At 35.0% G+C, this 24,128-nt stretch overlaps 1 protein-coding gene across 4 annotated transcripts in view; it reads left to right on the plus strand.

The window, feature by feature from the left end:
* The window catches only part of LRMDA (leucine rich melanocyte differentiation associated), a 1,103,079-nt gene that overhangs the window by 1,032,398 nt on the left and 46,553 nt on the right, over positions 1 to 24,128 (plus strand). The gene's annotated exons all lie outside the window — the stretch shown is intronic.

Here is a 24,128-nt window from a genome sequence, read left to right on the forward strand (position 1 = left end):
GTCTGCTACAGTGGAACTCATAACTGCCTTTTTTCCCAGGTGCTCTGTCCTGGGAAGGTGGGGTTTTATTTATAAGTTCCTGACATGCTGCTGCCTTTTTTCAGAATTGCCCTGCTCAGCAAGGAGGTAGCCTAGTCACAGTCTGCCAGCAGAGGCATTGCTGAGCTGCTGTGGGCTCTGCCCAGTGGCTGTGTGAACTTCCTTGTGATTTTGTTTATAGAGGTATAGTTAGAACTGCGTGGTTAATGGCGGTCTGCCTCAGTAATGGTGGACTGCCCCAGTAATGGTGGACTGCCTCAGTAATGGCAGAGTGCCTCAGTAATGGCGCACTGCCTCGGTAGTGGCAGACTGCCTCAGTAATGGTGGATGCCCTTCCCCCAACCCTGGGTCCAGCTGTGCTTGGACCCTTCCCATCCTGGGTCCAGCTGTGCTTGCTGTGAAAGATTGCTAGTCTGTGGAGGTGGGACCCTCCAAGCCAGATTGACTGGCCCCCTGTTTCATCCCCCTTTTTTTCAGTTGAATGGGCAGCTCTGTCACCCAGGCATTCCAGGCACCAGTTGAAATGGCCACCCAGATTTATATGAGTTTTTGTGTGGAGACCTGCTGTGCTGGCTGAAACAGCTGTGCTGGAAACTCATGCCACTTTTCAGCCCAAGAATCTCCTGGTCTATGGGTAGGAATAACTTGTTTGGAAATACCGTGTTCGCTCACCCTGTGCATTGTTCTTGCTGGGAACTACTCTGCAGAGCTGATCCTATTTAGCCATATTTTATCAATTGTTTTAGTTGTATGTAGTTTTCTGTAAATTCTGTTAGGTTATCTATATAGACAATCACGTCATATGCAGATAGAGACATTTTATATCTAACTATAGTTGGATTTGTTTATTTCTATTTCTATTTATTTCTTCTTGCAGTCTTAGCACTTATTGCTTCATCTATTTTGTTGTCAGGTGCATATATGATAAGTATTCCTACACTTTTTTGTAGAATTCACTCTTTTACTATTGTATAATGTCCCTCTTTATCTCTGATAATTTTCCTTTACTAAAATTAGCTTTGTCTGAAATTAATATATCTAGTACAGCTTTCCTTTATTCCCATAGTATATGTTTACATATTCCATTTTCAAACTATCTCTGAATTTACATTTAAAATAGTTTTCTTATAGACCACATGTAATTGGGTTTTTTTCAAAATCCACTTTGATAATCTTTCTTTTCTTTTCTCTTCTCTTTCTTTTCTCCTCCCTCCCCTCCTTCTTTTCTTTTCTTTCTTTTGACAGGGTTTCCCTCTGTTACCAGGCTAGAGTGCAATCTCAGCTAACTGCAACCTCTGTCTCCTGGGTTCAAGTGATTCTCCTGCCTCAGTCTCCCAAATAGCTGAGACTACAGGCATGTGCCACCATGCCCAGCTAACTTTTTTTTTTTTTGTATTTTTAGTTGAAATGGGGTTTCACTATGTTCACCAAGATGGCCTCAATCTCCTGACCTCATGATCCACTCACCTTGGCCTCCCAAAGTGCTGGGATTACAGGCATGAGCCACCATGCCTGGGTGATAATTCCTTTCTTGTAATTGGCATATTTAGGCTATTCTCATTTGAAGTGATTACTGATATAGTTGGATTAAGATCTACTGTTTGTAACTTTTCCACTTCCTGAACTTGTTCTCTTTTTCCCCTCTTTTTCTGCCCGCTCTATTTTTGATTCAGCATTTTATATGATTCTGTATATCTCCTCTTTTGTCTTATTAACTATATTTCTTTAAAGATTTTTTGTACTGGTTGACTTTTGTAAAGTTTGTGATATACATTTACAGCTATTCTAAGTTCAACTGAAAATAGCATTATGGATAGTGTGCATACCATGTAACAGAATATTCATAATTATTCCACTTATTCTTTATGAAATTGCTCATTCATTTAACTTATCCATAAACTATCATCACCAAATACAGTGCTACTATTATTACATTAATCAAGGAATTATCTTTTAGATCAATTAATTTTTTTAAAAAAAATATTTAATTTACCTTTGTTTATTCCTTCTCCAACACTCTTCCTTTCTTCTTGTCTATCTGGATTTTTGGCATTTGTCATTTCTTTTTCCTAAAATACTTCTTTTAAAATTTCTCATAGAATAAGTTTACTGGCAATGAATTTTTCAATTTGTTTGTGAGAGTCTTTATTGTTTCTTTACTATTGAAGGATAATGCCACTGAATATAGAAGTACCTCTTTTTGCTTGCATAGATTCTGATGAGACATCAATTGTGATTCTTATTCTGTTTCTCTCTATGGGCTTTTTACCACTGCATCTGTTAGAAGTTTTAGTTTGGGACTGCTGTAGCTCCCAAGCTAGGATGTATAAAGGGCAAAAACAATACAAACGGAAAAAGCCAAACAGGGAGCTGACTGAATCTTTCTTTGAGTATTGAGATCCTTATTCACTTATCCTGTTGTGATCCCTTTCAGAATTTTCTGGCAGATGCTTCATTATGCATTTTACTCCAGAGTTTTTGGTTACAGATATGGCGGAAATAGAGTGACATGTGCTTACTCCATCTTGTTTGAAACCAGAGGTGACATTTTTGTACCATGTGTGTGAGGCTAAGTTTCTTGTTAATATCCTCTGATATGCAGAATGTTTGTTAAATCAGGCAATCCACCCAATGAGATTCATACCACAAGTTCTGTTTTGCCTTCTGTAGGTGGTGGTTCCAATATCAATTGAGTTTGCAGAGCCTTTGTTATATTCCCTGAAGCTGCCCAGTGTATGCATCAGTCAAGACTTAGTCTAGGACTTGGGCCATGGATTATATTGTGGGTCATTCTGGATACCTTCACTGCAGTGGTTTTTGTTTTATTTGTTTTGTTTTTTGGCTCTGTGCTGCACATACATAGATAAAGTTTGATTCTGCATCTTATGCCATATCATACACAAAATTAGAGGACCCTGTTATCTAGCTCTCTCTTGGGAGTCCTAAACTGTAGGAGAAAGCTAAGAGTCCTTTTTTCTGATGATTTTGGCTAAAAATTGGGTTTATTTCAGGGTTTTAGTCCCCTACACTGTCACACAGTGGGTACCTTCTTTAGATTCTTACTTGGACCTTGTTTGGGGAGATGTAGTGGGAATTAAAAAAGAGAAAAGTAATGGATACTCTCTTCTCACTCTTTGGACAACAGAAGCTACTTTCCTAGTAACTCTATCTAAAAATACAAGTCCTCTTTCTGGGTTTTATGCCATTATGCAGGTGCCACAGCCACACCTGCCATGGAAGCTCAGGTCTCAGGATGACACTGGCCTTGAGAGAGGTCTAGAAGGGAAAAGAAGAGAAGACAAATTCTTTCGTTTTGGGGGGCTCCCAGATACAGTTTTAACTAATTCTACTTGGACATCTAATAAAGATGCTAAAGTTGAACAGGTCATTATTCTGTTGCTAGATATGTAGATTAAGGGCAATTTACTCCTACTTAAACTTTAGATAAGATGGAAAGTTTTCTTTCTTGGGCAATAATAACATTAAGAACAGTCATGGTGAAAGTGCGGTGCATGATCCAGCTGCATCGAATCCTTCTGTGAAGGATGTTGAATGTGAATGTTTCTAGGCCTTAACTTTGGCCTCTTGAATCTTGATTTCTAGGTTTGAATTCTATATTCCTATATCCACTAAAGATTTAAGACATTACTTATAGATGGTGATGAATCCCTAAGTCATGAAAGTTAAAGAGACCAGTAGATAATTACATTATTGTAAGCAAAAGATATCAGGTGCTTGAAGTTGGGCCAAGGCAATAGAAATGAAAATTACAGAGGAAATAAAGGAGATATTGTAGAGGTAAGGAGGCCACCTGGGAACAGATTAGCCCTGAAAGTTGAAGAAGGGGTATGTTTAAAGATGAGTCAGAGGAAGTATTTTGGATGCATGTGAAGATGATGATACCATAACAAGATAAAGGAATACCAAAGTAAACTGCAGATGATTTAATTAGACTGGATTTGAGTAATTCTGGCATGTCTGTATGGGGCTTTTGAGAATCTGTTATGTTTAAGGTAGGGTCAATATAAGACACATCTTCCAAGAATTTACAATTTGTTAGTGGGATTGTGAAGTGAGGGAAAAAACAAAAAAAACTAAAACTAACTTCCACTGAGTTTTTTCTATATGCCAAACACAAATAGTATTCTAAATGTTTTACATAGGTAGGTTAAGCAACTTCCCCAAGATCACACAGCTACTAAGTGAAAGAGCTGGGATTTAAAACCCTGTGCTCTGGACTCTATTCTCTTAATGTCTACACTGTTAATATTACTAAATTTATGGTAACTTGACCTCTCTAGCCATCAGTTTCCTTATTTCTAAATTAAGGATGATAATCAAGTAGATTGTGTTTGATAACAAAATGACACCATATACAGAACCTAGGAATAGTAGGTGTTCGAACTGCGTGCTTACTTCTCATTTCTCTAAGTTATTCACAGTTTTTAAAATGCTATTTGAAAATACTGTATCTGTAACTACAAGTCGAGTTTTCTGAACTTTCACTTATTTTTGGAGATACTCATGGTGCTTCAATAAAAATTGTATAACAGAAGAAAAAAATTACCTGGTTTTCTCTTCTTTTTCTCTAGCTATGTAGAACTATTACTGAAAGACAAACTACACATATTTACAGCAGACAATTGAATAAAATTGGACATATTATATATATGAGAAATTATCCCCCTCCAAGTTTCCCTAAGGCCCCTTGAAATTACTTACTCCTTCCAAGCCTGCCTGTCTCTTGAGAAATCACTAATCTGACTTATCTTGTTATAGATTATTTCACATTTTCTAGACTATTATATAAAAAATACTATATATACTATTTGTTCTGGCTTCTTTCAATATAATTATTTTGTGATTCAGCCATGTTGTGTGTGTCAATAGTTCATTTAAAAATATTGCTGACATATTCTGTTATGTAGATATACAATAGCTTGTGTCTTCACATTTTGATGGGCATTTATGACAGTCCAATTTTTAACTTTTTTAAAAAGCAGCCATGAATGTTAGTATACAAATGCTTTCACATGGTACTTTTACATTTAATTTTTTTAAATACTGCTGAACTATTTTCTAAAGGAAGTGTACCATTCTATATTTCCATCAGCAGTGTCTTAAGAGTTGCAGTTGCTCCAAATCCTCACCAATACTTGGTTTGGTCAGTCTTTTTGATGATCATATTGGTTTGTATATGTTGAACCATCCTTGAATCCATGAGACAGATCCTATTTGGTCATGATGAATGACGTTTTTCATGTGTTCTTGAATTTGGTTTGCGGTATTTTGTTGAGGATTTTCACCTAGATATTCGTCAGGGATATTGGCATATAGTTTTCTTTTTTTAATGTGTCTTCATCTGGTTTTGGTATCAGGGTAAGTCTGATAACAGAATTAGCATAGCATGTGTTTGGAAGTATTCCTTCCTCTATTTTTTGTAATAGTGTGAATAAGATTGGTATTTCTTCTTCTTTCAACGTTTGATAGAATTCAACAGTAAAGCCATCAGGTCCCAGACCTGTCTTTGCTGGGAGACATTTTATCATAGCTTCTATTGTGTTACTTGTTACTGGTCTGTTCAGACATTTATTTCTTCATGATTCAACTTTGGTAGGTGGTATATATCTAGAAATTTGTTGATTACTTTTAGACTTTCCAATTTATTGACATATAGTTGCTCATAGTAGCCATTAATTATCCTTTAAATTACTGCAGTATCAATAGTAATATCTCATTTTTCATCTCTGATTTTATTTATTTTGGTCTTTCCTCTTTCTTTTTTTTTAGTCTGGCTAAAGGTTTGTCCATTTTTTTTACCTTTTCAAAAAAAAAACACAAAAATTGTAATTTCATTGATCTTTTATATTGATTTTGCATTTCAATTTTACTTATTTCTGCTCTGATCTTTATTGTTTATTTTCTTCTCCTGATTTTAAGTTTTACTGCTCTTGTTCTTCTAGTTTCTTTCAGATGCATTCTTAGGTTATTCATTTGAAGTTTTTCTTCTTTTTTGACATAGGAGCTTATAGCTATATCTTCCCTGTTAGTACTGCTCTCACAGTATCTCATAGATTTTACTATGTTGTGCTTACATTATCATTCGTTTAAAAAATGTTTAAGTTATACTGCTTAGGTGATGGATGCACCAAAATCTCACAAATCACCACTAAAGAACTCATGTAACCAAACACTGTCTGTTCCCCAATAATATACATATTATATATATTCATTCATCTTTCAGTTTTCCTACTTAAAATAAGAATAGTTTACTCACCACAATTGCAGTGTTACAATATTCTGTGTTTTTCTGTGTACTTAGTATGACTAGTGAGTTGTAAGGTACAAAATTCACTGGTCATACTAGGTACACAGAGAATATATATATTCTCTCTGTGTGTATATATATATTCTCTGTATACCTAGTATGACCATATATATATTCATATGAATATATGTGAATATGTATATGAATATATATATTGATATATATATTTGTATATATATATCCATATAAATATATATGTGGGCTTCCCTCTTCACGTGGCAGTTATTCTCTCTCCTGCTGCCCTGTGAAGAGGTGCCCTCTGCCATGATTATACGTTTCCTGAGGCCTCCCAAGCCATGCAGAACTGTGAGTTAATTAAACCTCTTTCCTTTATACCCAGTCTCAGGTATTTCTTGACACTAAAAATACAATAAATTTATTTCTTAATTTATTCCTTGACCCATTGGTCATTCCAGGAGCATATTATTCAATTTCTATGTGTTTGCATAGTTTCCATAATTCTTCTTTTTATTGATTTCTAGTTTTATTCCATTGTGTCAGAGAAGATGCTTGATATTAGTTCAATATTTTGAGTGTTTTAAGGCTAATTTTGTGACCTAACATATGATTTGTCCTTGAGAATGATATGTGTTCTGAGAAGAATGTATATTCTGCAGCTGGTAGATGAAATATTCTGTAAATATCTGTTAGAATCATTTGGTCTATAGTCCAATGCTTCTTTGTTAATTTTCTGCCTGGAAGATCTGTCCAATGCTGAAAGTGAGGTGCTAAAGTCTCCAGCTATCATTGTATTAGGGTCTCTCTCTCTCTGTCTCTTTAGCTCTAGTATTTGCTTCATGTATCTGTGTACTCCAGTGTTCAGCACATACATATTTAAAATTGTTATGTCCTCTTGCTGAGTTGATTCTTTTTCATTATAGTGACCTTTGTCTCTTCTTACAGTCTTTGTCTTAAAATCTATTTTATCTAATATAAGTAAAGCTACTCCTGCTCATTTTTGGTTTCCATTGGCATAGGATATCTTTTTCCATACCTTTATTTTCAGTCTAAGTGTGTCTTTATGGCTGAAGTATATTTTCTGTAGACAACATATTATTATTATTATTTTAATCTATTCAGCCACTCTGTCTTTCGATTGGAGAATTCAGTCCGTTTACATGTATTATTATTGATAAGTGGAGACTTGCTCCTGGCATTTTGTGATTTGTTTTCTGGTTGTTTTGTGGTCCTCTCATCTTTCTTTCCTTTTCTTACTGTCTTTTAGTGAAGGTGATTTTCTCTTTTGATATAATTTAACATCTTGCTTTTTATTTTTTTGTGTCTGTTGTATATTTTTTCATGTGAGGTTACAAATACTATGAGGCTTGCAAATATTTTAAACTGATGACAACTTAACACTGATTGCATAAACAAACAAAAGGAAAACAAATAAAAATGCAGCACATTAACTTTTCCCCTCTGCTTTTTAATTTTTTGTTGCTTCTATGTATGTTGTATTGTACTATCTATGTCTTGAAAAGTTGTTGTAATTATTTTTGGTTCATTCTTCTTTCAGTCTTCCTACATATAATAAGAATAGTTTACACACCACAATTTCAGTGTTATAATATGCTGTGTTTTCTTTGTGTACTTAGTATGACCAGTGAGTTTTGGACCTTAATATGATTTCTTATTGTTTATTGGCAGCCTTTTTTTTCCTGACTGAAGAACTCCTTTTAGCATTTCTTGTAGGACAGTCTGGTGTTGACGAAATCCCTGAGGTTTTTTTTTTAGAAAGTCTTCAGTTCGCCTTCATGTGAAGGACATTTTCACCAGATATACTATTCTAGTGTAAAAGTTTTTATTTTTCCTTTGACACGTTAAATTAATGTTAGGCCACTCTCTCCTGACTTGTAAAGGTTTCTGCTGAAAAGTCTTTTGCCAGATGTATTGCAGATCCATGGTGTGTTATTTTTTTCTTTTATCTTGCTACTTTTAGGATCCTTTCTTCATCCTTGGCCTTCGGGGTTTTAATTATTAAATGTCTTGAGGTAGTCTTCTTTGGGTTAAACCTTCTTAGTGTTCTGTAACCTTCTTCTACTTGAATATTGATAGCTTTCTCTAGTTTGGGGAAGTCCTCTGTTGTTATTTTTTTGAGTAAACTTTCTACTCTAGTCTCTTTCTCTACCTCCCCTTTAAGACCAATTACTCTTACATTAGCTTTTTTGAGGCTATTTTCTAGATTTTATAGGTGTGCTTCATTATTTTTAATTTTTTTCTTTTATCTTCTCTGTATATTTCTAAATGGCCTGTCTTCAAGCTCACTGATTCTCTTTTCTGCTTGATCCGCTCTGCTGATAGAAGACTCCGATGCATTCTTCCATATGTCATTTACATTTTTCTACTCCAGAATTTCTGCTTTTAAGGTATTTCAATTTCTTTGTTAAATTTATCTGATAGAATTCTCAATTCCTTCTCTTTGTTATCTTGAATTTCTTTGGGCTTCCTTGAAACAGCTCTTTTGAATTCTCTGTCTGAAAGGTCACATATCTCTGTTTCTCCAGAATTGATCCTTAATGGTTTATTAAGTTCATTTTGTGGGGTCATGTTTTCCTGGAATGTCTCAATCCTTGTGGATGTTAGTCATTGTCTGGGCATTGGAGTGGTAGATATTTATCATAGTCTTCATAGTCTGGGCTTGTTTGTACCCATCCTTCTTGGATAGGCTTTCCAGGTATTTGATGAGATTTGAGTGGTGTGATCTAAGCCATATCTACATTAAGGGACATGCCAAGCCCATAACACTGCTTCTTGCGGACTCATAGAGATTAAGATGGTCTTGAGTAAGAGCTGGAAGGATTTTCTGATTTACTAGGCAAAGACTCTTGTTCTCTTCCCTTCCTTTTTCCCCAAACAAATGGAATGTCTCTATGTATATGCTGAGCCACCACAACCCCTGGAACTGTGCTGGGTTAGACCTTGTATTAGTTTGTTTTTATACTGCTATAAAGAAATACCTGCAACTGGGTAATTTATAAAGGAAAGAGGTTTAATTGACTCACAATTCTGCATGGATGGGGAGGCCTCAGGAAACTTAAAATCATTGCAGAAGGTGCCTCTTCACAGGGCAGAAGGAGAGAGAATGAGTGCCAAGTGAAGAAGGAAGCTCTTTATATGCCATCAGATCTTGTAAGAACTAATTCACTGTCATGAGAAACAGCATGGGGGAAACCACCCCCATAATTCTATTATTTCTATCTGGTCCTGCCCTTGACATGTGGAAATTATTACAATTCAAGGTGAGATTTGAGTAGGGACACAGCCAAACCATATCAGACTTGAAGCCAGCACAGCACTGAGTCTCACCGAACGTCCCCTGTAGCCACCACCTGGTTACCACCTGTGTTTGTTCAAGGCCCTAGGGCTCTATAATAAGCAAGTGTAAAGCCAACCTGACTCATGATCTTCCATGTCACAGATGGGTCCAGAGATGCCATCTGGGAGTCAGTGATTAGAATAAAAAACCTTAGAAATCTACCTGGTGCTTTATGTACTGCACCCAAGCTGGCACTCAAACCATGAAACAGAGTTGTTTCCACTCTTCCCTTCCCTTTTCACGGGCAGATGAACCTCTCCCAATTGTCACCATTACTACAGGCCCGTGAGGAGTACTGCCAGTTTACCACTGATATTCACTTAAGGCTCAAGGGCTCTTTGGTCAGCTTGTGGTGAATGCTGCCAGGCCTGGGACCCATTCTTCAGGGCAATGAGTTTCCACTCTGGCTCAGGGCAGGTCGAGAAATGCCATCAAGGAGCCAAGGCCTAGAATCAGGAATGGTCCCATTTTTAAAAAGATTATCATTTGCCTATTGAATTGCCTTGACATCTTGGTAAAATGCTATTCAATTATATACATATACATGTGAGTATATTTCTAGATGTTCTATTTCATTAACCTATATTTCTATCTTAATGCCAATAGCACATAGTCATCATTTTTATAGCTTTATTTTTAGTCTTAAATAAATCAGAGTAAGTTCTCCAAGTTGTTCAATGTTTTCGAAGTTGTCTCAGCTATTTTAGATCCCTTGCATTTCTACAGCAATTTTGGAATCGATTTGCCAATGTCTAAAAAAAAATTCCAGCTAGAATTTTGATTGGGATTGTGTTAGTTAAACTTATAGAAAAATTTGGATAATATTAAAATATTAATTATATTTGTTTTTCTAATTGATTCACACAGTATATGTCCTTGTTTTTAGATTTATTTCTCTCAGCAACATTTTATAGCATTTGGGTTATACATTGATTCCTTAATTTCATATTTCTATGCTGTTCTTTGATTTCTGATACTGTATTGGTTTTATATGTAGATTTAATGGATTTTTATATGGTGATTTTGTATTATGTTACTTTAAGAAATTCATTTGGTAGTTCTAGTAGATTCTTTTTTACATTTGGTGTGATTTTTCTGTATAGCTGATCATGCAAATAGTAGCAGTTCTATTTCTTTCCAATGTAGTTGTCTTTTGTTACTGTTTATTTCCTTATGGCACTGGTTTAAATCTCCAGTTATATGTTGAACAGAAGTGGGAAAGTGGCCATTCTTGTCATCTTTCTGATTGTAGGTAGGATTTTCAACCAATTTTTTTTTATGTACATGATATTACACAGGCTACACAGTTTTTGTGAATGAATATTGGTGTTTTGTAATTTTAAAAAAATTGTCAATTACCTTATTAGTTGTTAAAATTATTGACATGAAATTGTTTACAGTGTTCCCTTATTACCTCTTAAATTTCCATAGAATGATGGCACCTCATTCATTCCTGATATTGATAATTTACCTATTTTCTTATTTTTTTCGATTGAGTCTGGCTAAAGTTATATGTTGTTTTAAATTTTTCTCAAGGCCAACTTTGGTTTCATAAATCTTTCTTTTTTGTTCTCACTATTATGGATTTTTATACTTTATTATTATTTCTCCATCACTTAGTGTTTAATTTCCTCTTTTATAGTTTATAAAGGTGGAAATGCAATCATTGATTTGGGATCTTTCTTTTTATTTCTATTATGACCGCTAATAATAAAAGTTTTCTCTGAGTAATATTTTGTTGCATCCCACAATTTTGATATGTTATGTTTTAATTTGGAATTCATTTAAAATATTTTCTAATTTAAGTTTTTTGGACTTAGAGTTATCTTTCCATTTAATATTTTGTTTCTAAATATTTTGGGATTTGCAGTTACTTTTCTGTCACTGACTTCTAACTTTATTTTGGCCCAGAAAATATTCTTTGTCTTTGTATCTTTCTTAACAATGTCACAGTATCTTTCATATAGTAAGTGGATAATCTCTTGTGCTAAAATTGTATGAAGTGTGAGGTTTAGATGTAGGTTCTTTTAATTTCTTATCTTACGTTTTCTTTTGTTCTGCTGATGAATGTCCAGTTGCCCCAGCATAATTTATTGTAAAGTCTCTTTCTCTTCCATTGAATTGTTTGTTCTTTTATTAAAAAATAATTGACCATATTTGTGTAGAACTTTTTGGGGTTCTATATACTGCTTCATTGACTAATGTATCTATCTTGCCACCAATACTATACTCTTATTAGACATAAATAATAAGCCATGACTTTGAGAAGAGAGATTTCTCCCACTTGATTCTTCCTTTTCTTTCTCATATAAATTCAAGAATGTTTTTTCATGTCTATAAAGAATCTTGTTGAGATTTTGATAGACATTGCATTAAGCCTATAAATCTTATAGGAAAAATATTTTTCTATGACAATTTGACAGTATATTGAGTCTTGCAAATCATGAACATGGTATGTCTCTTTTAGTATTTAGGTCTTTTAAAATTAATTTCACTTAAAATTATAAAATTTCAGAATTTTGTAATTTTTAATATAAATTCCATATGTGCTTTATTAGATTTATACCTAAGTGTTTTATGTATTTTTGATAATTATAAATGGTATTACATTAGTTATTTCAGATTCCACCTTTCCATTTCCAGTATATAGAAAATATAATCGATGTGTTTGTGTTAATTTGTGTCCTGACACCTTACTGAACTTTCTTATTAATTTTAGGAGTTCTTTTATCAACTCCTTGAAGTGTTTTATATAGACAATTATGCTGCCTGCTAACAGAGACTGTTTTTTTTTTCTTTTCCAGTTTACCTGCCTTTTATTTTACTTATTTACTTTTTAACTTACTGCCTTTCAAGACTTGTTAGTTGGAACAGAACAGCCTTAATATACAGCTAATTTTGCCCCCACTATATAGAGCCAATATACCCTTCTGGATCTTGTACTCAATGCACCATGGTTTACTAGATTTTCCACTCTAGGTGGTGGGAATATGAACTATTCCCAGGTCTGTATAATGTCTGAGGATTGTTTCCTCTGGTCCTTTCAGGTAGTTTTCTTCTAGCTCTTTTCTAAAGGCTCGTGTAATTGCCTCACATATATCCCCTGACTAGTACGCAGCTGAAGACTTGCAGGAACTCTCGGCAACTTTCCAGAGCTTTTTTGATATAGCTCTATCTGCTCCAGTAATCGGCCTATTGAGTTTAGTCATCTAACCCTCCCAGCTCTGTCTTCTCAATTCAGAGAGACTAAGCTCCACCTGGGTCCCCCTGTTCTGTGTTGTCACCTAGAAATTCTCTCCAGGCAACAAACTAAAGCAATGCTTGAGAATATCTTATTTGTTTTCCCTATATTAGGACACACTGTCCTATGTTGCTGTATATACAATGTCTTTCATATATTTTGTTCAATGTTTTAGTTGTTTCATTTGGGTGGAGGAGGGTATGAAAGTGATTCCTGTTTATCTGGTTGGAATCGAAAGTATTATAAAACTCTATTCTGATTCAGTGTGTTTTTGAAGCTTTTTGGGTCTTGATTATTACATTTCAAACTCTAGTGTTTGTAAGCAAAAGAGACATAGGCAAAGTTATCCTTGTAAAGAAGTCAAGAATTTTCTGAGTTACCAGGCTGATGCTTTCTTTGGGGACATTGCCTTTTGGATCATATGGGTGTTGGGGTATTTATCACACCAAGAAGAATTTGCATGTATGACTAATAAGTCAGCGTTTCAAAAGGTCTGGCTATACTCTGCTAAAAGTGAAAGAGCACTGGATTGGCAGGCATAACAAGGAGAAGGTGGTATTGATATTGTCATAATGACTTTTTAATGGTCTAAAATAAAGATTCCCTCTCTTCTTTAACTGTGTATTGGTGGTAGGGTGTTATGTAGGTTTCTTGTCTTCCAAGGCAATGAACAGACTCAAATGGTCAGTTTTGTGGATTATAATAGGGAAAATGATGATTTGAAGGAAAGTTAAAAGTCATATAATAATGAGAATTGTATTAGCTTTCAAATATCTATTTTTCCTTCACCTACTTCCTTGTCATCTCTTCACTGAGGGGATGTGCTTCCATGGCCCTCACCTTTATTTTCCCCTCTCTTAAAAATATTTCAAACTTTCTTTTTATATATTTCTCTTATATATTTTAAGCAAACAGAAGAATCCCAGTGTTGTCCACATTTGTGTAGTTTATGTGTGCCCAGGTCTATATGACTAGTGTTTTGATAATGCAGAATCGTGCTCTGGTTTGACATTCCAAAATTATGGAGGAGAAGTGCCATTCTTTTTCCTTGTTTTCTTGTAGGACCACTAAAGACTAATATGAAAATATTTGCCCTTCTCAAGACAATTAACACCCCCTCTTCTTCAGGTAATGTCTGCCACCAGGCCCACCACTTCAGCTTAAGTATACCCCACTGACTGTTTAATAGAGAGATGGTGAAGGTGCGAAATTGTATTTTCTTCCTCCTACTTCAGTTATATTTTTGATGAGGAAACCAACCAACCAACAAGTTTATATCTTGAAATGGCTATTTGTAAGATATTTATAGCTAGGACTAAGTCCTAGTGCTTTCTTAATAAAAACCACACATGTAAATAGAGTCAGCTCTTGGGATGACATTGCATTTGAGTTAAAATCTGGCATCTTCACATCATTGACAAGTCTAACAGCTGGAGAAGCAGTCACCTCATCATAATTCTCAGTTGTGTCTCTCCTGGTCTTTGGCATCCTTCCTGTCTAAATTTTTATCAGATGAGTGCTTCTCCTTGGCAAGTACTTTAAATACTTTCAACTTGTTTTATCTCTGAACTGTAGCCCTTTGCCCTCAGATGTCATATCTCACATGTATGACTGGAGGATATTCAGAACAAATTAGTTAAGAATGAAGCGCCAGAGTGCAATTTCATTTGATCTTCTCCCTACTCCGTCTCCTCCCAAAATATCAAAGCTTCCTCTTGAAGAGACCTTTATGGCATTTATTAATTTCATAGAAGCTATGTAAAGGTCTTGCAAATTGGAACAGTTGTTGTAAGTTTTGATTGTGACACTACAGGGCTAACTCCACCTGTGCTCAGCCTTCAGCATCATTTTCTTTGGCTTTGCTTCATTCACAATAATCAGGGACTTGGGGTCATTACCAACATTAGCAAGCCTCAAAGGCCTCTCATAAATCCAAGCCGAATACTGTGTTAGGAGGTTCTTTAGATTAATGGCAGCCCTGGTCCTCTGAGCCTATGTTGACATCTGAGAGAAGGTAATGTTCACTCGGCTTCAGCGTTTCTACTTGTAGTTCAAAGCCAAACCTGGTGGTACAGGATGATCTGCAAGCAACAAGGAATAGAATTTGGGCTTGCACAAGGTACCACCTATATATGTGATAAGCTCTTCCTTCCTGGCATGCAAAGACCTTTAGAGTTTTCCTCAGGCCTTTTTCTATGAAAACTCTCAAGTTTTGTCAGCCTGGTCAATCTGTTACCTTTCCAACACACCTGCAGTATTTCTTCCTTGATGAATTGAGGGCTAAAGAAGGATGCGTGGCAGGAGTGAAACCCTTTGAAAATTGAAAAAATAAATCTTAATTGGTCATTTAATAAGTAGAAAGACAAAATCAATCTACAAAAGTTAGATTCATTTCTCATTTCAGGGTCATACTTTGCCTTTGTTTTCTAGCATCTTCACTGGTGATTACAACTGAAATGGGTCTTCTTTTGACTTTTGGCCTTTCCTTAGTTAAGGTTGAGGGAGACTTTTTGGTTCTCCAGCGGACAGAAGAAGACAGTTAACAAATAATTCATTCTTTCTCCCATGGCCTATTTTTAAGCTTTACAAGTTAATGCTGGAAAAGCCAGTGAGAAGAAAACTAAAGCAACAGTAGTGGTAGTACTAACGATTATGACATCATCATCATTGGCCACATTTTTAGAGGATTTGCTATGCACCAGGCACTGTTAAAAAGAAACACAACTTTAATGGGGTATAATACACACAATAAAATTTATCCACTTAATGTATAGCAGCTAAGAAGTTTTTAGTATATTTATTTACAGGCTAATATAACTGTCACCACTATCTAATCTGAGAACTTTTTTGTCAACCTCATAAGCCAACTCATATCCATGAGCAGTCACTCTCCATTCCCCTTGAGCCCCAACCCCTGTCAAGTACTAATCTACTTTCTCTATATATGTATTGGTCCATTCTGGGTACTTCACATAAATGCAATCATACAGTGTGATCTTTTGTGCCTGGGGTCTTTCATGTAGCATGTTTTCAAGGTTTATCATATTATAGCCTATGCCAATACTTCGCTTCTTTTTAGAGATGAGCACCATTCTGTTAGTTATTCATCTCCAAAAAGGATCTATAGTAGGTAAGGACATGCTCTATTTTGTTAATTGCCATCAGTTGATGAACATTTTGATTATTACACGGTAGAGTTTTACTAGACTTCAGGCACTATTATTTTTAAACTTTCGTTTTGAATTAATTTCATACTGTTGGAAAATTAGTACAATTATTTCTTATACGTCCTTCTCCCAGATGTTCTATGTATTAACAGCTTATATAATCAAAGTACAATGATCAGACATTGATACAATACTGTTATCTCATCTGAAGACCTTATTCAAATTTCTCCCTTTGTTGTACTAACGTTCTTTTTCTAGCAAAGGATCCAACCCAGGATCACAAATTGCATTTAATTATCATGTCTCCTTTGCCTTTTAAAATCTGGAACATTTCCTCATTTTTTTAACTTTGGGACTTTACATTTTTAACTTTATATATTTATTATTATGTATTTTTTAGAGACAGGGTCTCATTCTGTAAACTAGACTGAAGGGCGCTGGCTTGATTGTAGCTCACTACAGCCCCAAACTCCCGGATTTAAGTGATCCTTCTGCCTTAGCCTTCTGAGTAGCTAGGACTACAGGCACATGATACGGCACCTGGCTAAAATTTAAAATTTTTTTGTAGAGTCAGGATCTTGTTTTGTTGCTGAAGCTGATCTCAGACTCCTTGCTTTAAGCAATCCTCCTGCCCCAGCCTCCCAAAATGCTGGAATTACAGGTGTGAGCCTCTGGGCCTGGCCTTAGTTTTATATTTTAACAGCTAAGCATGCTTACTGCAGAAGAATATATAAAACATGTAAGAGAGAACGAATAGAAATCACCCTTATTTCATTACTTTTAGATGGTTACTATTGACATTTTGATCTATTTCTGTCCTTCTATTCATATTATTGAAAATATAATTTATATTCTCTTTTAAACTAGCATTATATCATAACCATTTTCCATGCATTAAGAACTCTTAAAAAACATAACAGTTTCGTAATGGCCCATCTTGTGGTTAATAGATACTGCCCTCAAGCATATCTGTGATATTAAACATTTAGGTTTTCTCTGGTGAAACAAAATGGAACTAGTCAATGTATATGAACTGTTTTAAGGTTACTAATTTGTATTGCTAAAATGACTTCCAAAATGATGATATCAGTATAAATTCCCTTAGGACTCTGTGAAAGCCTGTTTCACCACAACATCCTCAGCACTGGGGAAGCTCATCCTTTTCCAATGTTAGAAAATTAATCTCCACTGTGTCTTTAATTTGCATTTCTTTATTAGTAATGATAACTTTAAAAAAAGGTATCAATTTGCTTTTTTTTTTTTAGTGAATTGTCTCTTGCAAAATATAAATTTTTAATTATAAAAGAAATCAAGGAAAAGGTATGTTTTACACATTATGCTTATTTTCTGCCTGCTTTTTTTAAAATAAAAACTTCACCATTTATTTTAGATTCGGAGGGGTACATGTGCAGGTTTGCTTACATGGGTCTATTGCGTGAAGCTGAGGTTTGGGGTATAGATGATCTCATCACCTAGGTGGTGAACATAGTACCCAGTAGGTAGTTTTTCAGCCCACACCATTCTTCCCCTCACCTCTTTAGTAGTCCCCAGTGTTGATCGTTGTTTCTATCTTTATGTCTATGTGTACTCAGTTCTTAGCTCCAACTTATAAGTAAAAGCATGTAATATTTGGTTTTCTGGTCCTATATTATTTTGTTTAAGATAATGGCCTCCTGCTGTATCCATGTTGCTGCAAATAACATGATTTCATTATTTTTACAGCTGTGTAGCATTCTAAGGTAAAGATACACCACATTTTCCTTATCCAGTTTACCATGGATGGGCACCTGGGTTGATTCCATCTCTTTACTCTTGTGAATAGCACAGCAATGAACATACAAGTACCTGTGTCATTTTAGTAGAACAATTAATTTGTTCTGGGTATATACCCAGGAATGGGATTACTGGGTTGACTGGTAGCTCTGCTTTATGTTCTTTGAGAAATCTACAGACTGCTTTCCACAATGGCTGGACTAATTTTCATTTTCACAGTGGTTGCTTTTCTCCACAGCCTCGCAGGCTTTTTTTTTTTTTTTTTTGACTTTGTAATAATAATAGCCATTCTGACTCGTGTGAGATGGTTTTCCATTGTGATTTTCATTTGAATTTCTGTAATGATTAGTGATGGTGAACATTTTCTCATATGTTTGTTGTATGTTGTCTTTTGAGACATGTCTGTTCATGTCCTTTTCCAATTTTTAAATGAGTTTATTTGTTTATTGCTTGTTGATATTTTTAAGTTCCCTATAGATTCTGGATATTAGGTCTTTGTTGGATGCATAGTTCACGAATATCTGCCTCCATTCTTTAGGTAGGTAGTTTACTCTGTTGATAGTTTCTTTGTTGTACAGAAGCTCTTACGTTTAATTAGTTCTCAGTTGTCTATTTTTGTTTTTGTTGCAATTGTTTTTGGGGACATAATCAAAAATTCTCTGCCAAGGCTATGTCATGAAGAATATTTTCTAGGTTGTCTTTTAGGATTTTTATAGTGTGAGGTTTTACATTTAAATATTTAATTCATTTTGAGTTAATATCTTACATGTAGTGAAGAGTAGTGGTCTAGCTTCAGTTTTCTACATATGGCTAGACAGTTATCCCCGCGCCATTTATTGAATAGAAAGTCCTTTTCCCATTTCTTATTTTTATCAGCCATGTCAAAAATCAGATGGTTGTAGTTGTGCCACTTTATGTCTATATTTTCTTTTCTCTTCCATTTATGTGTATGATTTTGTACCAGCAACAAGCTGTTTTGGGTACTGTGGCTTTACAATATAGTTTAAGGTCTGGTAGTGTGGTGCCTCCAGTTTTGTTCTTTTTGCTTAGGATTGTTTTGGCTATTTGAGCTCTTTTTTGGTTTCATGTGAATTTTAGAATAGTTTCTTCTAATTCTGTGAAGAATGATAATGGCAGTTTGATAGAAATAGCATTGAATCTATAAATTGCTTTGGGCACTATGACCATTTTTATGTTGCTTATTCTAATCCATGAGCATGGAATGTTTTTTCATTTATTCATGTCATCTCTAATTTCCTTCAACCATGTTTTGAATTTCTCCTTGTAGAGATTTTTCACCCCCTTAGTTAGCTGGTTTACTAGGTATTTTATTTTCTTTGTAGTGATTATAAAGAAATCATACAAAGTGGGATTGTTTTCTTGATTTCACTCTCAGCCTGGACATTGTTTGTAGAAACGCTGCTGATTTTTGTACATTGATTTTTCCTCCTGAAACTTTACTAAAATCCCTGCCTCGCCACACTTTTTTTTTGGTAAGTTGTTTATGAATTTTTTGAAACTTTTGGCAGTGTCTTTAGGGTTTTCCAGGTGTAGAATCATTTCGTCAGAGAAGATAGTTTGACTCCGTCTTTGTCTATTGGGATGCCTTTTGTTTCCTTCCCTTGACTGATTGCTCTGGTTAGGACTTCCAGTACTATTTTGAATAGAAGTGGTGAGAGTGGACATATTTGTCTTGTTCCAGTTCTCTGGGAGAATGCCTTCAGTTTTTCTCTCTTTAGTATGATGTTGGCTATGGTTTTGTCATAGATGGCTCTTATTATTTTGAAGTATGTTCTTTCAGTACCTAGTCTGTTGAGTGTTTTTTATCGTGAAGAGATGTTGGATTTTATCTAAAGCTTTTTCTGCATGTATTGAGATGATCCTATGGCTCTTGGTTTTAATTCTGTTTATGTGATGAATCACATTTATTGATTTACATATATGGAACAAACCTCATGTCATAGGAATAAAGCCTATTTGATCTTGATGAATTAGCTTTTTGATGTTCATTCACCAAGATTAAGTAGACTTTATTCTGGAGGCTACAGGCTGGTACTGGCATTGTAGAATGAGTAAGGCAATAGCCCCTTCTCCTTGATTTTTTTGGAATAGTTTCAGTAGGATTGGTACCCATTTTTCTTTGTATGCCTGGTAAAATTTGCCTGAGAATCTACCAAATCTGGAGCTTTCTTTGGTTGGTAGTTTTTGTTTGTTTGTTTGTTTTTTAATTCAATTTGAATGTGTTACTAAAACAGTAACAGTTCAGGTTTTCACTTTCTTCTTGTTCAGTCTTGGGAGATTGCATATTTCCATGAATTTGTCCATTTCCTGTAGATTTTCTAATTTCTGTGCATCAAGGTGTTCACGATAGTCTCTGAGGATCTTTTGCATTTCTGTGGTATCAGTTGTAATGTTATCTTTGTCACTTTTGATTTTGCTTATTTACATCTTTTTTTTTTCATGATTAGATAGAGGTCTATCAATTTTTTTTATTCTTTTGAAGAAACAGGTCTTGGTTTCATTGATCTTTTGCTTGGATTTTTACATCTCAATTTCATTTAGATTTTCTCTAAATTTAATTATTTATTTCTCTGCTAGCTTGTTTGTTTTTTTTTTTTTTTTTTGAGACGGAGTTTCACTCTTGTTACCCAGGCTGGAGTGCAATGGCGCGATCTCGGCTCCCCGCAACCTCCGCCTCCTGGGTTCAGGCAATTCTCCTGCCTCAGCCTCCTGAGTAGCTCGGATTACAGGCATGTGCCACCATGCCCAGCTACTTTTTTGTTTGTTTGTTTTAATTTCCTTTAGGTATGGTGTTAGACTGTTAACTTGAGGTCTTTCTAGCTTCTTAATGAAGGCGTTTAGCACTATAAGTTTTCTCCTTTTAACACCGTTTTAGCTATATCCCAAAGATTTTGGTTAAGTTATGTCTCCATTTTCATTAATTTCAAAAAATGTTTTAATTTCTGTCTTAATTTTATTGTTTATGCAAGAGATACTCAGGAGCAAGTTGTTTAGTTTTCATGTATTTATCTAATTTTGAGAGATCTTCCTGGTATTGATTTTTAGTTTTATTATGATGTTGTCCAAGGGTGTGCATGGTATGATTTCAACTTTTTGGAATTTATTGCGACATCCTTTATGACTGAGCATGTGGTTGACCTTAGAATATATTTCATGTGCATATGAGAAGAATATATTCTATTGGTGTTGGGTGCAGTATTCTGTAAATGTCTATTAGGTCCAATTGGTTGAGCATCGTGTTTAAATCCAGATTTTTGTTGTTTGTTTTCTGCCTTGATGATATGTCAGTAGAGTCTGTCAGTGGAGTGTTAAAGTCTTATATTATTATTGTATGGGTCTTTCTGTAGTTGTTTTATGAATCTGAGTGCTCCAATGTTGGGTACATATATGTTTATGATGGTTAAATCTTCTTGTTGAATTGAAACCTTTATCATTATGTTGTTGATAGTTTGAAGTTTGCTTTATCTGATATAAGAATAGTGACTAGTGCTCTTTTTCCTTTCCTGTTTGCATGATTGATCCCTTTGCTTTTAGCCTGTGGATGCCATTACATGTGAGATGGATCCCTCAAAAATGGCAGAGTTGGACCTTATCTTTTTATCCAGTTGGATAAGTGGGGTGCCTTTTAAGTTGGGTGTTTAGACTGTTTACATTCAGGGTTATTATTGATATGTGAGATTTTGACCCTGTCATCATGTTGTTAGCTGGTTATTTTGTAGAATTGATTGTGTAATTGCTTTAGAGTGTCTGTGGGCTATGTGCTTAAGTGTGTTTTGGTGATAGCGGGTATCATTCTTTTGTTTCCATGTATAGCGCTCTGTTAAAGACCTTTTATAAGGTTGGCCTAGTGGTAACGAATTCCCTTAGTATTTACTTGCCTGAGAAGGACTTTATTTCTTCTTTATTTATTAAGCTTAGTTTGGCAGAACATGAAATTCTTGGTATAAATTTCTTTTTTTTTTTTTAAAGGATATTGGAAAGAGGATCCCTATGTCTGTTGGCTTGTAAGGTTTCTGCTGAGAAATCCATTGCTTTGGGATTCCCTTTGTAAATGAACTGGTCCTTCTCTCTAGCTGCCTTTAAGATTTTATTTTTTAATTTTGCATTAACTTGATGATTCTGATAACTATGTTCCTTGGGATTGTCATCTTGTATTTTGCAGGGGTTCTTGATATTTCTTGAATTTGCATGCCAACGTCTCTTAGGAGATTGGATAAATGTTCCTGGATTCATGATAATGCCAATGACTTGTAGGTTTGGTCTCTTTACATAATCTTATATTTCTCAGAGGTTTTGTTCATTAAAAAAAAATTCTTTTTTAAAAAAATTTATCTGACTAATTCAAAGAACTGGTCTTTAAGCTCTGAGATTCCTTCTATGACTTGGTCTATTCTGCTGTTAATACTTCTGATTGTATTATGAAATTCTTGTAGCGAATTTTTCAATTATATAAATTTCAGTTTGATTCTTTCTTAAATGGCTATTTTGTATTTTAGCTCTTGGATCATTTTATTATATTCCTTGAATTCCTGGATTGGGTTTGAATGTTCTTCTTCATCTCAATGAGCTTTCTTGCCATCTATAATAATTTCTGTATCTGTCATTTTAGTCATTTCAAACTGATTGGATACCATTGCTTGGAAGGTAGGGTGCTCATTTGGTAGGAAGGGGACATTCTGACTTTTGAATTGTCAGATTTCTTGCATGAATTCTTTCTCATCTGAAAGGGCTGCTGTTTCTTTAACTGTAGCATAAGTTGAGTGTAGTCAATTGGCTTTGATTTTGGGTGCTTTTAGGGGGCCAGTGCCCTGTACAGTATCTGTACTTGTGGATGGATTTTTGCCTCTTCTCTAGGAGCCATTTGGGGCCAGGAATTGTCCCTGGCACTTGGCAAATCTATGCAGGGTTCCCAGCTTCCTCCTAATTCAGCCTTGGTGTCTGCCTCACCTCTTTTTTGACTCTTGGTGTTTTCTCTTTGAAGATCTGTTCAAAGTATGTTAGTTTACTCAATCTTTGGTTGTTCTTGGAGACAGCAGTGCTTCCTGGCTGTGTCTAGTTGGCCATCTTGTCCAGAACCCCTGGTAATTATTTTTTAAATTGAGCTTTACTGTAGCACTCTTGACCAATTTAATGTAATGTCCTTTTTTTCTCCTTTATAAGTTAACCTTCATGTTTCCAGTCCACACCTAGACATTCAAGTCCTAAATATTACCTTTGCATATTCAGCATACATCAGCTCCATGCACAGCTGAATACTTCACCAGGTTCCTAATTCCTGAAAGAACTGAAGCTGTGTCTGTGTCCCAGGCAGTTGGGGAGACAAGGTGGTGGATCTCCCCTTATTTTCTTTTTATACATTTTTTAACCAAAATTTGACTTGTATTTGTAGCTATTTGCTATCAAACACTAGAAGTTAGTCTATATAACTATATTTTTGTAGCTATCAGCCAACTTTTCTTCATCCTTTTCTCCTCTCTACCATTCTCAACCCCTGTTAACCACTATTCTACTTTTTAGCTTCATGGCATAAGTATTTTAGTTCCCACATACGAATTATAACATGCAGTATTTGTCTTTTGTGCCTGGGTTATTTAAGTTAACATAGTATCCTCCAGTTCCATCTATGTTGCTGCAGAATGACAGGACTTTATCCTTTTTATGGCTGAATAATATTCCATTGTGTATCTAGAACACATTAACCATTCATCTGTTGGTGGACATTTAGCTTGATTCCACATCTTGGCTATGGTGAATAGTTCTGCAACAAACATGGGAGTGCAGACATCTCTGCATGTATTCGTTTCCTTTCTTTTAGATGTATACCTAGCAGTCCTAGCAGTGGGATTTCTGGATCATATGGTAGTTCTATTGTTTATAACTTTTTTTTATAGTGGCTGTGCTAATTTTAATTCCCACCATAAATGCATGAATGTTCCCCTTTCCCTGCATTTTTACCAGCATCTGTTATTTTGCATCTTTTTGATAATAGCCATTTTAACTGAGGCAAGTTGATCATTCATCGAAATTTTGATTTGCAGTTCCTTGATGATTAGCAATGCTGAACATTTTTTTCATATATCTATTGGCCATTTGTATGTCTTCTTTTGAGAAATATCTATTCAGATCTTTTGCCCATTAAAAAATCTGATTATTAATAATATTATTTTTTCTATTGAGTTCCTTATATATTTTGGTTGTTAATCTCTTGCCATATGGATCATTTGTACATAATTTTCTCTTATT

This window comes from Saimiri boliviensis, chromosome 12 (genome assembly GCF_048565385.1).
Source record: "Saimiri boliviensis isolate mSaiBol1 chromosome 12, mSaiBol1.pri, whole genome shotgun sequence".
NCBI lineage: Eukaryota > Metazoa > Chordata > Mammalia > Primates > Cebidae > Saimiri > Saimiri boliviensis.